Below are 23,600 nucleotides of genomic sequence, written 5' to 3'. Positions count from 1 at the left end.
ATGCAGTCTACCTCTTGAAAGAGCAAGTGGCTGAATATGGTTAACCATTAAAGAAAATTTACAATTTTGCCAAAAGGTAGTACATTAGTTAGGAGGTGACTTCTCCACCAAAGAGAGCACTCTACCCCAAAATTGGATTAGATGGTCCAGCAAAATCTAAACCCAACAACCAGATAGAAATTGGTAAGATTTGCAAAACTTAAGAGGTATTAAGTTTAGGCTATGGATTCCCAACTTTTCCAGACTAACTTGACTCCCTCAAGAACTTAACCAAAAATAGGTGACCAGAATTTAGTTGAAAAGCTGGAACTGACTTTGTCACTTTGAAATCTAAATTACAGGAGACCGCAACCCCAGGTCTACTGGAATAAAAACAAAAACAAAAACAAACAAACAAAAACAAAGAAAGCACATCTTATGTCCTTTCTGTACATTTCCTTGTGCTGAAGCAAAAAAAGGGTTGGCAGGAAGGTATCAATTATAGAGGCTTTGGCTCAACAACATGGGAAGAACCACTTTCTGTTTACATATTTTTCTAGATTCAATGGCTAGTGTCTTCCTTCCTGTTATGTGCCATGATCATGGATGCAAAACTGGTAGATGCATCTGTGGATACATCCTTGCCTCACCACTAACTTCATAGGTTCTACATGCTGTTCAGTCCTGATTACTAACAAGCAACATCCAGCATTGCTCAGTCAACCGATTAACTAGGACTGACCCCTATTGTTTGTCTCTTGTGTGACCATTTGTCACTGTTATAATCTTAATCCTGCCATGTTGCTTCCACTACTTGATGAAGGAGACCCTCATGTCTATATAACAGCAACTGTAAAATTGAGTGTCCAAGAGGAAGATTGAGTTGATGTTACCCTATGGAATGGGGAACAAATGTTCCTTGTTTTGTTTTGTTTTTAACTTTTTTTGAACGTTTATTTATTTTTGAGAGACAGACAAAAAGCAAGCAGGGGAGGGGCAGAGAGAGAGGCAGACACAGAATCTAAAGCAAACTCCTGGCTCTGAGCTGTCAGCACAGAGTCCAACACGGGGCTCAAACCCATGAACCACGAGACCATGACCTGAGCTGAAGTTAGATGCTTAGCCAACTGAGCCACACAGGCAACCAGAACAAATGCTCTTTTTAAATGATCGAGGTCAATACCATCGAGGTTAGACAGAGACTACATAAAACTGTGTAAGAGTTTGTATAAAACTGACCAAAGCTGGGTCAGCCCAAGAGATGGAATTAATAGCCATTAAGGCACATAGTAAGAGCAATTATAAAGAAGGGGAAAGGGTGGGGTACCTGGGGTGACTCAGTCTGTTAAGCATCCAAATCTTGATTTCGGCTCAAGTCATGATCTCACGGTTTATGAGACTGAGCCCCAAGTCAGTCTCTGTGCTGACAGCATGGAGCCTGCTTGGGACTCTGTCTCCTCTGCCCCTCCCTGACTCATGCTTGTTCTCTGTCTCAAAATAAATAAATAAACATTTTTTTTAAAAAAAGGTGAAGGGAATGCACTGGCAGATCATTAAACAAAATAAGTGGCACTTTTGGCCTTGCTGAGAGAACTCATTTATGATGAGACAAATGTAAGAAAATGAATATATTTATGCATAAAGTCTGTCTCAGACATAGGATATTCAGCCTCAGATTCAGAAACAAAAGAAACATTTGCTAAAATAAAGTTGTTCTGTCCATTTCAATGGTTTCTAATGCAGCTAAGATGGCCATGTGGTTGCACCCAAAAAACGAGGTAAAGTTTGACCAAAATGTAAAAATACTGCTTCCACCATGAATAAGAGTTTGTGGGGAAATTTCTCACTGGTAGCTAGAGATGTGGAGGGCTTAGGCCTCATCTGTACCATCATAACCCAGGAAAAAATAAAACTTAAAAAGTGGGATACATATGGGTCTGAGCCATATCCCAGAGGACTTTTGAACACATAAAGATGGGCTTTATCCAGTTACCCAAGTCACAAGATTATGAATATGTACTTGGGATCATTTATAAATTCTCTGGATGGTGAAGACTTCTCTAGCAGAAAAGCTACTCCAAGCACTGAAATAACTACACAAATTGTTAGACAGTAATTTTCCCACCTGGGGGATACCATCCCTACTCCCTAGGTACTGGGACAGTCATAAAGGGACTTGGTAAGGTGTTCTCGTTTAATCAAAAATCTTATTGCTCTTACTCACCACAGTTTCCAAGAAAATTAGAGGTAAAATGCAGCTATCAAAAACTTTATATTGGGGTGGCAGTAGGAGGAGGTGTACAATGGTAGCTTTTTGGGGCACTTTGGCTTTTTTAGAACCGAGGGAATCTGGAAGGCAGCTGCCACTCCTAGACCTCTTCCCTCTGAGTTTGTGATTCTGAGGTCCAAGATGGACAGTGTGCAAGATGGACAGGTCCAAGATGTACAGGAGGCTCCCAGAGCATTGGCAGGGCAGTGGCCCAATTAATGGCCCAGAAACGCTACTGATTGGCCATCATTTCCAGGAATCTGGAAGTGGCCAAAGCCACTGGCCCTGGTGACCTTGGTGGAGATCTTTTGGTATTTAGCTATGATGTTGCCAAAAAACATGAGGTTCAAAATACATTTGAAGAGATGGAGAAAAACTTAGATCGAGTTTATTTCTTGGTAAATGCAGCTAGAATGAACAGGATAGCCTTTTAGCAAGAACAAAGCCTGAAGATATGACATCTCAGCTCATACTAATCTCTTGGGTTCCATGCTGACTTGTACTTTACAAAGCTGCCATGAAGACTATGATTCAACAACCAAGAAGGCCTCTTGTTAATATAGCACATATTTGGTTTAAAAGGCAACTCTGGCCAGTCTGTGCATAGCACTGGTAAAGGAGGATTAGTTGGATTTTCACATATTCTTACTAAAGGTAACAAGAAAGAAAATTAGAGTGAGTATTGTTGCACCAGGATTTGTTCACACAGATATGATGAAGTACTTGAACATATAAAGAAAAATATCTCTGTTGGGAGGTTTGGAAAACCTATTGGTGTGCACATGGTGTTGTGGGGTTTTTTTTGTTTTGTTTTTTGTTTTTGGGGGGGGTGGTTTGGAATCACCATATATGGCGCCTGGCTGGCTTAGTTGGTTGAGCATCTGACTCTTGATCTCAGGGTTGTGAGTTAGAATGGCCATATATTACAAATTCTGGTAGTGGATAGGGATTACAAGTCATGATATAATTTACAGTTTATTAAGTTACAATAATGATTAGAATCAAAGGCATACTTTGTTTGGCTTGTGATTTGGCAGTCATACCTACATGGATGATATTTGCTAATCAAACCCATTGATGCTTAAAAAAACAAAAATGGGGGTGCCTGGGTGGCTCAGTCAGTTAAGCATCTGACTTCAGCTCAGGTTGTGATCTCATAGTTTTTGAGTTCAAGCCCCGCATCAGGCTCTGTGCTGATGGTGCAGAGCCTGCTTGGGATTCTCTCTCTTTCCCTCTCTCTTTGCCCCTCCTCTGCTCTCTCTCTCAAAATAAATAAATAAACTTAAAACAAAGAATTGATGCTAAAATGTCTATTTCCATTTTTATATGACTATTTCTAAAAAGAACAATATGTGACCAATTGTGTTTTCTAAAGGGTATGTACCTTATTGTCTGTAGCAACTGTAGTATACATACATTTTGTAAGTAATTATAAGCAAGTATTAATTTATATATTTTCTCTCAAAATTATATAGTCTAGTTGTCTTGAGTTGTTTCATTGTATCGGGAAGTTCATTGTAACTTCTCTAGAAGTTAACCTTGTGGACCATTGCCAAAATAAAAGTGTTTACAGGGCATTGGTTGGTTGCCAATACTTTAGCAATCCTGCTAAAGTTAAATATTGTATTCCTTTTCCGTATGCCTTGGAAGATCAATTATACAGGTTGAAAAAAAAAAGTATCAGTATCAGTTAGACACAGATACTAATTTACAGTCTGGTTTCTTTGAGTTGCATTACTCCGGATTGAGCAGCTGGGCAAAATATCCTACAAATATAAGTGTGGTACAATTGACCCCTATAAAAATTTTCAATGATGATGAGGATTAACTTTTAAGGTTTTAATATCTGGTATAATAAAGAGCTGCATAGATCTCATCAACTTAGGAAATAGAAATATTTATTTATTTTTAATCCACAAAACACTCAGTAAAACAAACTACTTAAAAACAGTACAAGAAATAATGACATTTTTAAAATTAAGGGTATTTTTTATTAATAAATATAATAATGATTCCTAACCTAAAATTTTAGAAAGATAATAGCTAATTGCTTATGATCAGTCATAGATGATAATGTAAATAATGAATGAATTATTGAATAAATTAAATATCTTTACAAGGAACAGTTAAAGCATTAGTCTTAAGAGAAAATATTTGTCTGAGAATAAAGATAAAGACACAAACTGAATGTCAGGCAACACCTATTTTGCATTGAACTCTTTTGTGGGGAATAGTGTGATATTTAAATGTTGGGGCACCTGGGTGGCTCAGTCGGTTGAGCAACCAACTTCGGCTCAGGTCATGATCTCATGGTTTGTGGGTTCGAGCCCCGCGTTGGGCTCTGTGCTGACGGCTCAGAGCCTGGAGCCTGCTTCGGATTCTCTGTCTCCCTCTCTCTCTGCCCCTCCCCCGCTCATGCTCTGTCTCTCTCTCTCTATCTGTCAAAGTAAATAAACATTAAAAAAAAAAATTTAAAAAAAATAAATGTCATTGGATTCGTGTTGATTTTTCTTATTTATCATTTTTAAATGTTTTTTTCAAATTTTTATTTAAATTCTAGTTGCTTAACATATAGTGTAATATTGGTTTCAGGAGTAGAATTTAGTGATTCATCACTTACATATAACATCCAATGCTCAACACAACAAGTGCCCTCCTTAATATCCATCACCCATCTAGCCCATCCCCCAGCACCTCCCCTCCATCAACCCTCAGTTTGTTCTCTATAGTTAAGAATCTCTTATAGTTTGCCAGCATCTCTTTTTGTTCCTTTCCCCTATTTTATCTGCTTTGTTTCTTAAATTCCATATATGAGTGAAATCATATATTTATCTTTGACTGACTTATTTTGTGTCACATAATACACTCTAGCTCCATCTACAACATTGCAAATGGCAAGATTTCATTCTTTTTTATGGCTGATTAATATTCCATTGTATATACATACATACCACATCTTTCTTTATCCATTCACCAATTGATGGACATTTGTGCTCTTTCCATAATTTGGCTGTGGATGATAATGCTGCTATAAACATTGGGGTGTATGTGCCCCCTCGAATTGGTATTTTATATCCTTTGGATAAATACCTAGTAGTGCAATTGCTGAGTCATAGGGTAGTTCTATTCTTCACTTTTTGAGAAATCTCCATTCCATTTTCCACAGTGGCTGCACCAGTTTGCATTCCCACCAGCAGTGCAAAAAGTTCCTCTTTTTCCACATCCTCGCCAATATCTGTTGTTGCCTGAGTTGTTCATTTTAGCCATTTTGACAGGTTATCAGGTGGTATCATAGTTTTGATTTGTATTTCCCTGATGATGAGTGATGTTGAACATCTTTTCATGTATCTGCTGGCCATCTGGATTTCATCTTTGGAAAAAGTGTCTTTATATGTCTTCTGCCCATTTCTTCACTGGATTATTTGGTTTTGGGTGTTGAATTTGGTAAGTTCTTTAAAGATTTTGGATACTAACCCTTTACCAGATATGTCATTTGCAAATATCTTCTCCCATTACATAGGCTGCCTTTGAAATTTGTTGATTGTTTCCTTTGTCGTGCAGATTTTTATCTTGATAAAGTCCCAGTAGTTCATTTTTGCTTTTGTTCCCCTTGCCTCCAGAGACATGTCTAGTAAGAAGTTGCTACTTCCAAGGTTAAAGAGGTTGCTGCCTGTGTTCTCCTCTAAGATTTTGATGGTTTGTTTTAAACATTTACTGCATTTTTATAGATTTATTAGAGCTGAACATTATTTTATTTAAACAGATTTAATTTATTTTATTTAAAATTTTTTTTTACTGTTTATTTTTGAGACAGAGAGAGAGAGAGAGAGAGAGCATGAGCCAGGGAGATGCAGGGAAAGAGACACAGAATCCACAGCAGGCTTCAGGCTCTGAGTTGTCAGCACAGAGCCTGACACAGGGCTCGAACCCACAAACTGTGAGATCATGACCTGAGCCAAAGTCAGACACTTACCTGACTGAGCCACTCAGGTACCCCTATTTAAACAAATTTGATTTTATAATGCAAGTCAATGCAAAAATATGAATAGTATATAATAAATATAATGCAATAAAAATAATAAAAATAAAAAATAAGTCAAATCTAAGCTCTAAATTAAGGGGAAAAAACTGAAATTGGTCAAGTTCTCTGAAACTCTTGAACATCCCTGGCTGAGAATTTTACCCCTAGTGGCCATCAGGTCAGCCCGTTCTGAAACCCATGACTATAAACTTCTGGGACAATAACTAGAAGACAATGCACCTGTAAGTCTTAGCACACATCGCTGATTTGACCTTGCATCATACAGATCTAGCTAAGTGCTGTCAAAATGAAATTCAATAGTTACTCTTATCTTCCATGGGTGCAAGCTGGATTTTCAAAAATTTCACCTTTAGAACCTCTTCACTGCTTCAACCTAGGTACTAAGTATTCTGGAAAAGACACCAATTGGAAATCTTCTCTGGTACAATGCTGGAAAGGATCCTATGAAGGCATCTTAACAACAGATACTGTCATAAAACTACAAAGAGTTTATTCTGGATCCATGTGTCTATCTCCTATGCAAAAGAAGGTCATAGAAATTGATTTGATAGTAGAGGACAACTGGGAATATTATCTCAAACTGAGCCTTAAATTTACATCCAGATGAAGTAAACTACTTTATGGCTGACAGTAGCTACCCAAGTACTTTGAACCAAGCTGATGAATACTTGACGTAGACAGCTTCTACCCAAGATCACCATAACAAGACTAAATACCCAAAACCACTATTTTTCTCCCCTTACTTCCTTCTTTTTAAACTCTTTTTCTTTATGCTTTCCACTTCTGTGTCTAATCCTTATAGATACTGATTGATTTTTGTAAGTTAACCTTGTTGATACTTAATATACTATGAATTATGTTATGCTTTTTAACCTCTTTAAAACATGTTCCCATAAAGATCTTATGCTCATCATCATGATGATAACATTAAAACAGCTGGGAGTTCCTGTAAGAATATCATACTCTGCCTGCCTCAAGTATTTGTCAATGGGTTGCACAATAAGGAAATTTCATTTTATCTACATTTCTTTCTACCTTTGTTTCCCTCATCATTCCCCTGTGAACAATTTTAACCCTTAAATCTTTAAGGTTGCTGAAGGTGGAAGGTCTTCTTTTCTGTAACTTCTTCCTACTGAATAGGGGCATAGAGATGTCCCTGCCTATGGGTCAACATTGGTCACTTGGGGAAATTATATATAGTATATATTATATATATATATATATATATATATATATATATATATAACATATATAAATATATAAAATGTATATTAACATGTTATATGTATGAGTTTATATATATATATATATATATATATATATATATATTACAGAAGGCAGAGGAAGCCAATCCAAGAAACTTGAAGCCTGAACTTTCTTGATGAAGTGATGCTAGATAACAGAAATGCTTTAGATTATACACTAGGATGATAAGGCAATATTTGCTTGCTGGCTAAACGTCCTGTTAAAACTGGATAAATGAGAGTTCCTTACATAAAACTCAAGAAAAAGCCAACTGGTTATCCAAAATCTGACAAAATGTACCATAGGATCTTTTCACATGGCCTGAATTTGGCAAAGGGAAGAGTGCTTTGTAAATATTAGTTATGCATTTTCTACCTCTGTTTCTAATCAGTAGGGTTGTCAAATTATATATAAACAGGTTCTAAAATGCTGTAGCATACTTACATCTCATCAAACATCATGATCCTGAATCAAAAAGATTATAAAGCAATTCTTTTTTTTTTTTAAACGTTTATTTATTTTTGAGACAGAGAGAGAGACAGAGCATGAACGGGGGAGGGGCAGAGGGAGGGGGAGACACAGAATCGGAAGCAGGCTCCAGGCTCTGAGCCATCAGCCCAGAGCCCGACACGGGGCTCGAACTCACGGACCGCGAGATCGTGACCTGAGTGAAGTCGGACACTTAACCGACTGAGCCACCCAGGCGCCCCGATTATAAAGCAATTCTAATAAATACAACTTCTGAGAGATTGGTACCTATGATAGAGTGTGATGGCCCCAATTCTTCATGCTTCTCTGTGTCCTTAGCTTCTTCCATATATCCTCTTTGAAGCATGGGACCATAAGAAAAACATAAAGCTGAGAATGTAACAGGAACAAGAGAAAAACTCTGTCATCACAGCCCCAATCTATGCATAAGGTAAAACCAGAGAATTTTGAAGCCCGAGGTGTACTGAGAGTAACCATAGAAATAAGATAAACCAAACCAGGCTACTGCTTATATTGACTAAACTTCCAACCCTAAATGCCTAGTAGAAGAAGATGTTCCCATTCCTATTTCAGTGCAAATACCATTTACTTCAGCCTTTACTGAAAATACACCATGTCTGGATTTCAACCAGAAATTGCAAGACAAAAAGTCAAGAAAGAGCAAACTCCTTTCAAGAGACAGCGCAATGAACAAAGGCAGATTTAGATATGACTGGATGTTGTAAGTATCAGATAGGAAATTTTGAATAACTACAATTAATATGTTAAAGATTTATGGAAAAGTTGACAATATGCAAAAAAGATGAGGAATTTCAGCAAAGAAGTAAAAACTATAAGGAAGAATCAAATAGGAATTGAGAATAAAGCAAACATGGTTAAAACAAATGATGAATGCCTGAATAGGCTCATGAAGACTTGACACCAGGGGCATCTGGGTGGCTAGTTGGTTAAGTGACCAATTCTTAATTTCAGCTCAGGTCATGATTTCACAGTTAGTGAGACTGACCCCTATGTCAGGCTCTGCGTTATCAGCAGAATAGTCTGCTATCAGCACAGAGTCTGCTTGGGATTTTCTCTCCCCCCTGCTTGCACTGTCTCTCTCTCTTTCTCACTCTCTCAAAATAAACAAATAAACTTTCAAAAAAAAAACTTGACACCATGGAAGAAAGGATCAATCAACTGGAAAAGAGGTTAACAGAAATTACCCAAATCAAAACACAAACAGGAAAAAAAAAAAAAGAGGGCAATCCAAAAGCTGTGAGACAATATCAAACAGTCTAACACTATATAATATGAATCTCAGAAGGAGATGAGAGTGAGAAAGGGACATAAAAAATATTTGAAGAGAGAATGGCTGAGATTTTTATAGAAATAATGAAAGAAATAAACCACAGATGCAAGAAGCTTGTTGAATACTAAGCAAGATAAATACTGCCTTTCCTCAAAACCATCCATCTAAACACATCATATTCAAAGAGTCAAATACAAGAAGAAAGAGAGAGAGAGAGAGAGAGAGAGAGAGTATCTTAGAGGCCAGAGGGGAAAAAATACACAAGATAAAGGGAAAATAGGTAAGAATTACAGTAGATTCTCCTCAGAAACTATACAGGCCAAGAGACAACATTTTTAAAGTGCAGAAAGAACAGAACTCTCATGTCTGAATGCTATATATACCCAATGAAAATATCTTACAAAATTAAGGAGAAATATAAGCTTTTTCAGACAAACAAAAATTGAGGGAATTCATTACTAGCGGATCTACATTATAAGAAATGTTAAAGGAAGTTTTTAAGGTAGAAGAATTCTGATAGCAGACAGAAATTTGGATCAATACAAAAAATGAAAAGATGCCCAACATTATTTGCCACTAGAGAAAACAAAACAAAACCACAATGAGATACCATTGCACACCTATTAGAATGGCTGAAATTCTAAGAATCAGACAATAACAATTGCTGGTGAGGATGCAGTACAACTTACTCCCATACATTGTTGGTGGGAAAGCAAAACGGGGCAGCCACTTTGGGAAAGAGCTTGTCAGTTTCCTATAAAGGTAAACATATACTTACTATATGACCCAATAATCCTACTCCTAGGTGTTACCCAAATGAAATGAAAACTTACCTTTATTTGTATACAAGTGATTAAAGCCATTGTATTCATAATCACCAAACACTGGAAATCTCCTGTTTGCTCATCAACTGGGGAAAGGTCATAACCACATTGTGGTACATCAGTATAATGGAACACAACCCAGCTATAAAAAGGAATAAACTACTGGGGTGCCTGGGTGGCTTAGTCCTTTAAATATCTGACTCTTGATCTCAGCTCAGGTTTTGATCTCAGGGTCGTGAGCTCAAGCCCCACATTTGGCTCTGTGCTGGGCATGGAACCTACTTTAAAAAAAAAAAAGGACTGAATTACTGATAAACACAACAGGGATGAATCTCAGATGCCTTATGCTGTATGCAAGAAGTCAGATTCAAAAGACATATGACGTTGTGGCACCTGGGTGGCTCAGTCGGTTAAGCGGTCGACTTCGGCTCAGGTCATGATCTCACGGTTTGTGGGTTGGAGCCCCGTGTCAGGCTCTGTGCTGACAGCTCGTTGGAGCCTGGAGCCTGCTTCGGATTCTGTGTCTCCCTCTCTCTCTCTGCCCCTCCCCGACTCATGCTCTGTCTCTCAAAAATGAATAAATGTTAAAAAAATTTTTTTAAAGACATATGACATGTTAAAATAAGCAAAATTATAGGGAAATAAAATAAATCATGGGTTTCCAACAACTGAGAATTAGGAAAGGGGGTAATTTTTATGGGTGAGGGGATCTTTGTGCATCTTAATTGTGTGGGTGGTGGTAGCAGTGGTTACACAACTATGTGTGATTGTCACATCTCAGAGAACTGTATACTAATAAGAAAGAATTGTCCTGTGTATACATCACACCTCATTAAATATAAAACAAATAAATAAAACAAAAAAAATCTATTTGATACAATACTCAAAACTGATCTGAACCTAATATGGATAAGAAAGCCTTGATAATTTTCTTATCCTTTGAGTTCAACTTTTTATCCCTGAGTAAGGCAGGGCCACTAGAAAGTGCTTGTGAAAGAACAACTTTACAATCATTGCAACACTTGCCTGGCATTTATCAAATCTGAATGCTGTTCTAACCAGCCTAAGCTGATAAATGACTTTGATAAATAAGCTAATAAGTAAACTTTGAGCAGTGCACTAGAAAAGCTGATAACCAAGAGTCTGAATGACTTCTGTTAGGGTCACCCAACCTAATTCTTGGGCTACAGAACAAGATGGGCTTCACACAAAGATATACATCCATAGGGACTCCTCCCGGCCAATCCTCAGTACAAGCTGCAATCCATAATTGGCAAAACTATAATGAACCTCTCTTTTCTAGCATGTAAAATCCCTGATTTTTCCCCTTGGGGAACCAGTCAGTGAAATCCATAAATGCAGCACTCACATTTTAATAACAAAGTAGCCCTTCTTTCTTTAATAGCATAGCTGGATAGCCGCTACCCCAATCAGGAAATAGAACATAACTAGCACCCCAGAAGGGATGCGTTTGTCCAAACACTGTCCTGTTTCTCCTCCCTGAAAGTAACAACTATCATATGTCTAACACCATGGATTAGTTTTGCCTTTTTTGGAACTTCACAGAAATAGAATCATACTGAATCATATGGATAATTTTATTACTGGTTTCTTTCCCTCCACATTATGGCTGCAGGAATCCACGTTGCTGCATAAGTAGTTGTTCATTTTTTATTGCTATATGATATTCCACTGCATGAATATATCACACTATAATTATCTATGTGCTACTGCGGGACATTTGGGTTGTTTCTGGTTTGAAGTATTATAAACCATGCTGTAAGGAGCATTCTATTATATGCCTTTTAGATATATACCTTTTGAAGTATGGAATGTATTCCTAATTTAAAATTAAATTACATTTTGAAGTAATGAACAAATTCAATCAGTATTTCTTCATATTTCTTGTTGACAAATTGTGCAAATACACACTTGCATGTAAAAGTTTTTAGTGTTTGTTTATTTCTGTCTTTTGCCATTAGAATCCAGTTATTAAAATTATTCTGGGGTGTGCCTAGGTGGCTCAGTCAGGCATCTGACTTCGGCTCAGGTCATGATCTCCTGACAGTCGGGTCCATGAGTTTGAGTCCCGCATCGGGCTCTGTGCTGACACTGTGGAGCCTGGAGCCTGCTTTGGATTCTGCATCTCACCCTCTCTCTGCCCCTCCCCACCCATGCTCTGTCTCTCTCAAAAAATAAATAAACATTAAAATAAATAAATAAATAAATAAATAAATAAATAAATAAATAAACAAACCTATTGTGAAACATTAATATTTAGATGGATTAAGAATGTGGTCATGGGGGCGGGGCTCAGTGGCTCAGTTAAACATCCAACTCTTGATATTGGCTCAGATCACGATCTCACAGTTCACGAGACAGAGCCCTGTGTTGGGCTCCGCACTGACAGTGAGGAACCTGTTTGGGATTCTCTCCCTCTCCCTCTCTTTCTGCCCCACCCCCACTTATGCTCACATGCTATCCCTCTCTCTCAAATAAATAAATAAACATTAAAAAAAAGAGTATGGTAGGTCATAAAGGCAGCATTTTCTTTTTTCACTGATTTGTAAAGAATTCCTTTTTTTAATGTAAATTGCAAACAAAGCCAAAAGTGTTCTTTAGTGTTTTAACTGAAAAAGGAAATTAAAATTCCATTCAGAAGAATGCAGAGAATTATATCCTTTGAGAAGAAGAAAGGTTATATAATAGAATTCAGACACCCTCCCTGTGTTTTAATTTAGCTGACCTAATTTGTCTCTGAGATTTTACTTTAAAACCTGACTATAAACAACCTAATATTAGGCTGAATATTACAATTCAGTAGAACATTTAATGAGCTATACACATGTACACAAATTTACAAGACTCCATGGCTGTAATACACAGAAGTCATAAAACCATTAATGGCTTACAGTCTCCATTTCACTGTTAATGGATACTCTCAGCACCATTGTTAAACTAGTGTAAAAAGTATTTGAATACAAATGTGAGCAATGACACATTCGTTAACCTTTAAAACATGGATGTTTTTCCCGTGTCCACATCTACTTAGATCAGAACACTATTTACCTAAAGAAAATATAGATGCCTGATTGAATGCTCACAAAGATCCCCTACTCTGGTTACTTGGGAATATGGAGCCTCCAGAAAGAAGAACCAGTAGATAGGTCAAAAAGACAACTGAGTCATAGTTTTGGTTTTCCTGCTTATTGTGTGTATTTTTTAAAAAGTCAAATTTGTGAGGCAGCTGGGTGGCTCAGTTGGTTGAGTGTTGGACTCTTGATTTTGCCTCAAGTCATGATCCCAGGGTTGTGGGATCGAGCCCCAGATCGGACTTCGTGCTGAGTGTGGAGCCTACTTAGGATTCTCTCTCTCTCTCTCTCTCTCTCTCTCTCTCTCTCCCCCTCCCTCCTCCTAAAATAAAAAGGAAAAGAAAACTAAATCAAAAACTAAATAAAAATCAGATTTGTGAAGATGTATCCTGAAATAAAAACAATTTTTTTAATAGGGTAACACATGTCCCGGCATAGTGATATTCATGGGCCATCCTCTTCATGGCACTGCCTGGGCTTTGTGACACTCGTGACAGGGCCACTTTTACTGGCTTAGGCTCTGCTGCCTGGCCTGGAAGGGGGGAGTTTTGCTTCCCTTCATGGGGGTGGGTACTCCATCCAGACCTTCCAGCACATCTCTCTCTGTCTGCCCCTGCTGCCCAATCCATCCACAAGATTGACCCTCTCGTAGATCCATAATTGCCTCGACCTCTGCCCAGCTCAGTGGAGTTCTTAACCCCCATGGGCACAGGTCTGAGTCCTAATACTCTGAGCCTCAGCCTCTCCATCTGTCACACACATGTTCAGTGTGCTTCACAGGGATACGGGGAGAATGAGAGGGAGTCATTTCTAAGAATCATTTTTAGTAACAGCACTGGATACAGGGGGTAGCCTTACATTTTGCCAATCAGCGCCTATTGACTTAAAAATATTTTAAAATCTAAAGAATTCTTACATGTGAATTCTTTTACACTATAAAAGTTAAGGGCCATATTTTCTTGAAGCTGTGGTGACAGTCTGTGACTAGAACTAAGGACAAGTGTGTTAATGTACATGTGGTCATTCTGCATCTCAAAGGTGGGGAGTAATCCTTGGTTTGGGGGCTGCAGCTGTGATGCCAAACTTTACCTCCTTTTTTCATCTGCCAAAGCCTGCTTGATGGCTTCTCAGTCTCTTTGAACTTCCCCGCACCAAAGTGGAGAACCCACAGCTGCTTTGTCCCAGCAGGTCTGGGCAGCGCTCCAGGTTGTTTTTCAAACCTGCCATACTTTCCTCTAGTGGGAAGAGATTCTTTTTCTTCTAACTCCTATGGGGCTTTCTCACTTCCCCGTCTCCCTTTGTGCCATTGGATTCCATGGTCTATCTCATCAAGAACAGCTGAGACTGAAGCTGTTGGCAAACCCCCTTTCCCCCTTTTCCCAACATACAACATACACATACAACTTTTCCCAACAATTTCCCAGCATCCCTTGCAGCTAGATGAGGCCATGCTGCCTCCACTTCTGTCTGACCCACAGTACTTGGTGTTCCTTCCCCGTGCTCAGGCTGGGTGCTGTCAGTGTCCCACTGACCTGACCCCAGACTGGGCTGTGAAATCTAGTTTGTAGTGTTAACTCACTAAAACGTGGGCATTTTGATGGTTATCACAGTTGGGCTACACTGACAAACTGCTCAACCAATCTTGGGGTCTTCTCGCCAACATTTGGAACTCCCTTGTGCCTTTATCCTTTTATACTTACCTGGGTAAACCTGAGCTAAATGGACCAGCATCTACCTGTCTTTATATACCAGCACTGTGGGGCACTGCCAGAGAGAAATCTCACCTTCAGCAGGGATGCCGCATGCCCCGCAAACCTAAGGTGCCCCCAAGTCAGCTCCCTCTACCACCCTCTGCTGTGACTATTTCAAGTCTTTGGTTTCCTGAAGCCCTTGATTCTCATTCTCCCTTCCTACTTCAAAGAAAAAGTTTCAGCCATTGGTTTGGGAACTTGCTCTGAGCCCCCCCCCCCCCATATCTGCGCCCACCCTTCCATCTTCTCCTTGTCCTGCCAGTGAGTCACACCCCAGCCCTTCCCAGGGCACTGGATCCCAGCCTCTGACCTCCACAGGGACACTGCCTTACCTCATGCCCTTTCTCTCCTGCATCTTCCACTCTCTTAGAGCCTGTTTTTGTGCTCTGGGCTCGGTATGATGAATTCTCTATAAGCAGAGCCTACTTCAATAGTAAACACACACACAGCGGCCTTAATGCCTCAAACACCGCTTACAGAGCAGCTGCTGAGTACTTTCAATCTAGCCAAAATGCAAATATTGCTCAACTATCCTGGTCTCCTTCTCTCTCTCTCTCTCTCTCTCTCTTAACTAACTGTTGTGCTCCCCCTAGATGAAAAGGTTCTCTCTAAAAGGGGTGACACAGATCATTCGCTGTGGGGGGCACACAACATGGGTTGCTACCACTTGCTTTCCTGCTGGGGATAATGGAGACCCTCCAGGGAACACTTACACCCCTCCGACTCCCTCCTCATGGGAGGAAACTGGATTGCGCTATAAAAAGCTGCCATTAAAGGCGTAGAGTCTGTGGGGAACTGCGCTGACAGGCCGCGGGAGCGCCGGCTGAGCATAGTCTGTCTCCCTGAGCAGCACAGGCCCGACCCGCAGCCATTCCTGGCACAGGCGCCCTCCGTTCCTCTAACAGGATGGGTAAGCGCATCACGGGATCTGTTCCGAACGTCTAAATGTTCAAGCGATGACCCATCTGCATTTTGCAAAGCCTAGGCGTGTGCATTTAAGAAACGCCGGGAACGTGTTTCAATCCTCTTTAGAGAGAAAACAGAAGCTGTTTATACACTTGGATGTCTAATCGGCATTTCAGACGTAACACGTCGAACCCGAAATTGTCTTTCTCCTTTCTCTCCAGCCGGCTCCATCTCCCCCAGGGTGTCAGCGGTGCAGGCCAAAAATTCAGCCTGACTGGCCTCTGGTTCTCGCTCACCCGACATCCCACCCATCGCGATATTGTTGGCTTGACTTTCCAGCTACGCCCGCCCGCACCACTTCTGCCCCCTCCCGCCCGACTGTGGCCCCAAGAGCCACCATTTTTCCTCCGGTGGCCATCTTGTTTCCACTCTTGTCTCGTCGCTTCTGCTCGCCACAGGAAAGCTAGGCGGTTTGCATCATGAAACTCTGATTGCACTGTCCCTGCTGAAAACGGCCCTCTAGCCCTTCTGGAATCAGATCTGAAGTCCTCTGGGTGCCGAGCCTAGCGGGTGGCCAGGTGTTCCCCCCAGTCTGCTGCCCTGCGAGCTCTGTCCCCAGCCTCCTTGCTGCTTCCCTTCCCCCCAGTTTTATTGCACGATCGTTAATATAATAACATGGTGTGAATGGAAGGTGTAAAACACGATGGTTTCAAGTGCACAGTGAGAATGGTGGCCACATTAAGCTTGGTCGTGATCACCTTATGTTCCTTGCTGCTTCTTGAGCCTACCAGGCAAACTCCTGTCTCAGAACTTTTGCACTGGCTGTGCCCTCCGCAGGGAAAAGCTCTTCCCTGGGTAGTAAGCCAGTAGAATGGCCCTTGCTTGATGTCAGTATTAGTTGGCTAAGGCTGCAGGAAACACAAACTGGGTGGTTTAAAGCTGGGTGACTGTGAGGGAACCAGATTCCCTCAAGGTTCTGGAGCCGGAAGTCCAAAATCAAGGGGTCAAACCAGGCCAAGATCTCTCTCAAGGCTCAAGGCAAGAATCTGTTCTACATTTTCCCTTAGCTTCTGGGGTCCCCAACAGAATGCTGGCTTGTAGATGAGTCACCCAATCTCTGCTTCCATTGTCACCTGGAGTTTACCCTTTACATCGGTGTACCTTCTCCTTTTCTTATAAGGACACCAGTCATGTTGGATTAGGGGACCCCCTCCCCCAATCAGTATGACCTCAGCTACATCTACAAAGACCTTATTTCCAAATAAAGTCAGATTCACAGGTACTAGGGGTTAGGATTTCAACACATCTTTTTAAGGGACACAAGGTAACTTGTAACTACATCCTGTCTACGTAGAATACTGATTTGCTCTATCATCTCTGCCTGCTTTTTTTCCCCTATGGCATTTTCCACTGTCTAAAAATAATGCATTTGGCTGTCCCAAAGGACAATGGCAGCTGTTGAAATTCGACTCTCTCCACCCATGTTCCTAAAAATTGTACAGATGAGCAAGGAGAGAAAACCAAACCACCCATTGCTCATGTCTATGGCACACCTAAGGGGCAGGCGAAGAAGAAAATAGCAAAAACTAAGCGCAAGCGTGAAGCAAGATTGCACCATCCCAAAATATGGTAGAAGAAAAAGGTGTCATTTATTTAAGAAAGTGCCCTTCACTCTGGCAACAGAAGAGGGAGCAATTGATCTGCAAAACCAGGTAGACTGCGCATACCCCGTGATCTGCTATTGCTGGTCCAGGAAAAAGGAACCTAGCAGCCATGCAAAGTAATGATAAAAATAAAAGCAAAAATGAGAACCCAAACTTTTGGCCACTTCGGAAAGCAGTTTGGCAGTTCCTCAAAAAATTAAACATGGAGTTACCACGTAACCCAGAAATTCCGCTTCTAGGAATAGACCCAAGAGAAATGAAAATGTGTCCCTACAAAAACTTGTACATGAATGTTCATAGCAATATTATTTTTATAATACCCCCAAAGTGGAAGCAACTTAGATGCTCATCAACTGATGAGTGGATAAACAAAATGGGGTATATCCACACACAGAAGACCGTAAATAGGAAGGAAATGCCGATTCATGAACATGGATGGACCTTGAAAACCCCATGCTAAGTGAGAAAAGCCAGTCACAAAGGACTACATATTATGATGCCATTAATACGAAATGTTTCGACTCCAGAGACGAAAAGTAGATTAGTGGTGGCCATGGGCTGGGCCAGAAGGGGAATGGGTAGCAGGTGCTAATGGGTGTAGGTTAATTTTGAGGGTGAAGAAAATGTTTGGGATCAGATAGTGGTGAAAGTTGCACAAATCTGTGAATATACTCACACCCACTGAAGAGAATACCCTAAAAGTGAATTTTATGATATGTGAATTTTATCTTAATAAATAATGTATAAGAAGAAACATCGAAAAAAAATTATCAATTAAAAAAAAGCTGGGGCAGATAAAAACCCACGCACACAAATGTAGCTGCTGTGCCGGTTTTGAGGTCATTCCAAACCTGCTTCGTGTACACTGTTTTATGATGAGACCCTGTTTCTAGACATGAGGTACAGGAAAAAAAAGGATTAAGTAGCAATTTCTGTAATAGTAAAAGTTTATATGGTAGGTCAAGTACCTATTTCACATTTCATCCTTTACATTTCCGGGAACCAAAATCTTAAATGGTTATATATTTGCCCCAGTAACTTAATTTCTAGGAATTTACCTCAGGAATATATAGAAGACACTTTCGTAAAACAGAAAAAAATGTACTCAATTCGTTGAATCATGACCTGCCCACATGAATGAATCTTGTGAGGAACACTGGAGTCTAGAAGCATATTTAATATCAGGGGCGTCTGGGGGGCTCAGGTGGTTAAGCGTCTGACTCTTGGTTTCAACTCAGGTCATGATCTCATGGTTCATGGGTTTGAGCCCCACATTAGGCTCTGTACTGACAGTGTGGAGCCTGCTTGGGATTGTCTCTTTCCCTCTATGCACCTCCCCTGCTCGGTCACTCTCTCTCTCAAATAAATAAACATTTTTTAAAAATAGAAGCAGATTTAGTATCAGGGGAAATTCTTGAAGTCACAAAGTGGGAAAATGTGGGCTAATAAGCAATATAGTCATTATGATCCCATGTCATAAAAATGGGCATTAAAAAACTCAGTGTAAATAGACTAAAATATTAACCATGGTATCTGAAGGAAGTGGATTCACACACTGTAATTTCTTTTGTTTACGTTTTTATTCAAAGTGTCATATTTTGAAGTCAGAAAAATAAGTGTTTTTTTGAGACAAAAAAAAAATTGCCCAGTATACTTGGGTGGATTTCAGGATGAACTTGCTGGAATCAGGACGCCAGGTACCAGCCAGCCTGGTATGCAGGGTGGCTGCAGAGGGAGGGCTGCAGGAAGTGGAGGCACCACCCGGGTACCCTGCTGTCCATGTGTGCGGGCACTTCCCTCCCTCGGGTGAGCCGGCCCCAGGGCTCAGGCTCCTCGCTCTCCAGTTAATGAAACAGCTTTACACACACGCACACACACTCATACTCTTACACACATTTACACACTCACACACATATATACACTCATACACTCCATCACACGCATTCTCACACACATATGCACGCTTTCTCTTGTACATACAACTCGTATCCTTTTGTCACAGGCACACACTTTTGCACTCACACACATACACATATCCTCTCACCCACTCTCTTACACATGCATACATTCTCTCATACTTTCACACACATTCTCACACATTCACGTTTATACACAAACATCTGTGCAATCACTCATGCTCATCCACCCCCACCCCCATTCCTCACCCCCACCCCCCAGCCTCACCCCCACTCCTCACGCCCACCCCCCAGCCTCACCCCCACTCAAACCCCCACCCTCCAGTGCCACCCCCACAGAAGGACACCCGCTGCTTTTTCACTGGCGCCCAAAGCAGAGTTAAGTTGCCTGCGAACAAACAAACCAGTGTTGAGGCTCGAGACACTTTTCACTAGAACTACTTCAGGAGGAAAACTTGGATCTTAAGGAACTTGCTCATCGCGTGCAAGGCTGACCCAGAGGCCTGTCTGGTTCCTGTCAGGCTCCTCGCGGAGGAGATGAAGGCTGCTCACTGCCTTGCTCGGCTCAAGGAGGGCCCAGAGCGGCCCGTTTCAGGTCTTCTAGAAACTTCCTCAGAAGGGCCTTGGGAAGCAGAGATCTAGTCACTTCCCCATGTACGTCCCATTTTGAATGATATGCTGATTTCAGCGCTCCCCATCATTCATCCCCGTCCCCCACTGCCAAAAGTAAGAAAGTGCTAGCCTGGAAATCGCTGCCTTGAAGAGGCAAGGAGCGGAGTCCTTGGGGCACCTGTCACTCCAGCCCAGCCCGGGGTTCACCGAAAGCTTTTGCCACATCGAGGCAGAGCTTCCAGATGCCACTGACTGCAAAGCCACGTCAGCTCTGCTGTCAAGATAAAGGACTTGATTGCATCTCTCATTTGTGTTGAACTTGAGCGACACGCAGATTTTGAATATCTCATTTTGCAGCAATTTTAATCTGGGCTAAATGCAGCCTGTGGAATTCACCTTCAAGACAGAGCCACATTGGGGGCCTGAGGCTGGGGGGAGAGGACGGCAGTGGGATCGGCAGGCAGGGGAGAGGCGACGTGGGTGACAGTAAAAAAGTGCTGAGTCCCTGGACAGGGCACCAGGGCCAGACTTGCTCTGCTAGAAGTGCAGTGACCCTCGAGCAGGCCGCGTGAAGACTTTAGTTGGGAGCACAGAACGGGGGTTCCAGCATCCATTCCCAGCCACCGGTTTGTTTGGGGATGACCTACTGAGTCAAGTCTTTGGGGAGACTAGGTATTTGTGGACAAGGACCAGCCCTTTGAGGTGGCATGTACTCTGACCCACACTACCACCACTTTACGAACTTGCTGGACTGGGTTTACTCATTCAAGGCTCTGTGGAACTTCTGCGATAGTAAAAGCCACACTGAATCACGACACTCTGAAAAAGATTTATGGGGCTCAGAGTTTATAAGACTAGGGAGTCCTCTTAAAGAAAAAGAATATAGGGGCGCCTGGGTGGCTCAGTCGGTTAAGCGTCCGACTTCGGCTCGGGTCATGATCTCACGGTCCGTGAGTTCGAGTCCCGCGTCGGGCTCTGTGCTGACAGCTCAGAGCCTGGAGCCTGTTTCGGATTCTGTGTCTCCCTCTCTCTGACCCTCCCCCATTCATGCTCTGTCTCTCTCTGTCTCAAAAATAAATAAACGTTAAAAAAAAAAAAAAAAGAAAAAGAATATAGGGGGCGCCTGGGTGGCTCAGTCCATTAAGCATTCGATTCTTGGTTTGGGCTCAGGTCTTGTACTCATAGTTCATGGGTTCAAGCCCTGCATAGGGCTCTGCACTGACAGCATAACTCCTGCTTGGGATTCTCTCTCTCCCTCTCTCTCTCTCTCAAAATAAATAGAGTTGAAAGAATACAAAATGATGACACAAAATTACTGGGGCCCTCCTCGGGGGTCCAGGGAAGGGTTCTGCAAGGCAAGGACTTTTGTCTCCCAGGCCCAGAGGACACTCAGCAGCCCAAGGCCTCACAACCATGGAAGACTAAGATGGGAAGCTGTTCTCCATTTATCAATAAGGCAGCTTTTGTTTGATTTGCTGCTCCGACATTTCAAATTTCACCAGGTAGAAAGACACTCCTTTTAACATAAAAGCTGGCTCCAGATATGAGTCCCCTCATGCACCCTGGGGTCCTTGTGGGCTCTCTGTTTGGACAGGTGACCCCAACGAGCCTCCCAGCTTCCGAGGCCATGAGGCTGTGGCCCCCTTCAAAGGCAGCATTTGGTGTCCCAGAGGAGCCCCATCTTCCTCGAATGCCACCCACAGTGGCATCAGCTTTGGCAGTGGATGCAGCACCCACCATGGCTTTGTGAGGTTCTGAGGAGACCTCACCACAGCATTCGTGCGGCCTCAAGTGTTTCTTTTAAGGTCCTGCTCTTCTGAAGAAGTCAGTCATAAGCTTTTCAAAGGGTCCTTAACCACCCCATAAAGTTCAAAGATTTCCAGGTGAAAATTTAAGAAAAACACTGCTGCCTTCTTTTTGTTTCCCCTTCTTTTTTTTTTTTTTTTTAAATTTATATTTATTTTTGGGACAGAGAGAGACAGAGCATGAACGGGGGAGGGGCAGAGAGAGAGGGAGACACAGAATCGGAAACAGGCTCCAGGCTCCGAGCCATCAGCCCAGAGCCTGACGCGGGGCTCGAACTCACGGACCGCGAGATCGTGACCTGGCTGAAGTCGGACGCTTAACCGACTGCGCCACCCAGGCGCCCCTTGTTTCCCCTTCTTAAAAATCAAATCAAATCTGGGAAATTCCAGTTATCCAGGATGACTGGAGTTTTTTAGCCACTGGAACACTGAGGTTGATCAGAAGTTACCACACGTGGCCCACAGGTGCCATTTTGTGAAGGCTTATCATTAAGTGCATGCTTTCACAGGCAGAATTGGGGGTAGGTTGACCTGCAAGTTTGTCCCATTTCCTGGGACATGGGGACCCAGGTCCAGTTGCTGTGTGTATGTTCAGAGAATTCGGCTATGACTGTTTTGCTCTAATGGAATCTGGAAAAACCAGCATGCATGGCCACTTACCTCACTCCCCTGTGGGCCAGGCAGGAGGCTCACTTAGGAAATGGTGTCATGGCTCCCTGCTGGCCTGGCTCTCAGAGGTGGTGTCCTGGGCTGTAGGCTGCCTGGGTGTCAGCCCTGGGTAAAAAGCATGGAAGTTGAAGGAGAAACTTCAACTCACTCAGGGGCCTGCGACACTGGATAAGACCAAGGGGGCCAAGAAAGCCCTCTCCCTCACCTGCCTGTCCCCACCCCAGAGTCAGCAAATGCTCCCCTGTTCTCCCTGCTGGGCTGAGCAAAGTTTTAATCAGATTTTTCTTTCTTCTAAGTCCCCATGAGATGGACTGCTTTGAGGGATTAAGAATTTTGAGGAATGGAAGGAAGAAGAAAAGAAGGGACAGTTTTTCCTCTCAGCATATAAATATATGTAAATCTTTCAAATGAAAAACAAGACAGGCAAGGGAGGCATGAGGAGAAGGAGGAAGAGAGAGAGGGGGACCCTGTCACTGGACACCCCTCCCTGCACTTCCTGCCCCTTCCCGCCCCTCACAGAGACCCCCGGGAATGGCCTCCATCCCGAGGCCAAACCCCTCACAATTCCTGTCCCCTGCTCTGCTCCGCTGGCCTCCTCCATGGCTGTCACCTCCTCCATGCTCCTTCTCCTCCTCCCACACGGCCTCCTTCTTGGCTCTTCAGTAGTTGGAGGTCTTTCGCAGCCTACCCTGAGTTCACCCAACCCCTCGGGGCTCCTCAAATGCCATCTGTCTAGAGAGGGCCACACCCTTATGTCCACCCTGGCCTCACCTGGCCACTGGGCACTCAGGTTGCCTCAGCTCCAACACCTCCCCAAGTCTCCCCCAGGCCCTTCTCTCTTGGTCAGGAGTGTGTCTCAGGGTCTCCAGCCCGATTACTGCAAGGCTCCTATCACATATGACCCAGGAGCCCTTGACAACTCCCCATTCTCACTGTGTCCTCAGTATCCCCTTCCTGCACCCCTCCCAGGGTCTGTCTCCTGGTTGTTGGCTCACCTCCCATGAGCCACCCTACAGATACCTCTGGACCCCCCACCTCTGCTCCCT

General features: G+C 42.3%; 1 pseudogene; it reads left to right on the top strand.

The window, feature by feature from the left end:
* Positions 1–1,727: 1,727 nt before the first annotated feature.
* On the top strand, positions 1,728–21,830 carry LOC109273288 (3-oxoacyl-[acyl-carrier-protein] reductase-like; annotated as a pseudogene).
* The last annotated feature ends 1,770 nt before the right edge of the window (positions 21,831–23,600 follow it).

This window comes from Panthera pardus, unplaced genomic scaffold (assembly GCF_024362965.1).
Source record: "Panthera pardus isolate Hobbes unplaced genomic scaffold, ASM2436296v1 HiC_scaffold_24, whole genome shotgun sequence".
Classification (NCBI taxonomy): domain Eukaryota; kingdom Metazoa; phylum Chordata; class Mammalia; order Carnivora; family Felidae; genus Panthera; species Panthera pardus.
Note: the sequence above shows the minus strand (reverse complement) of the source record. Positions and strands in the feature narration are given on the sequence as shown.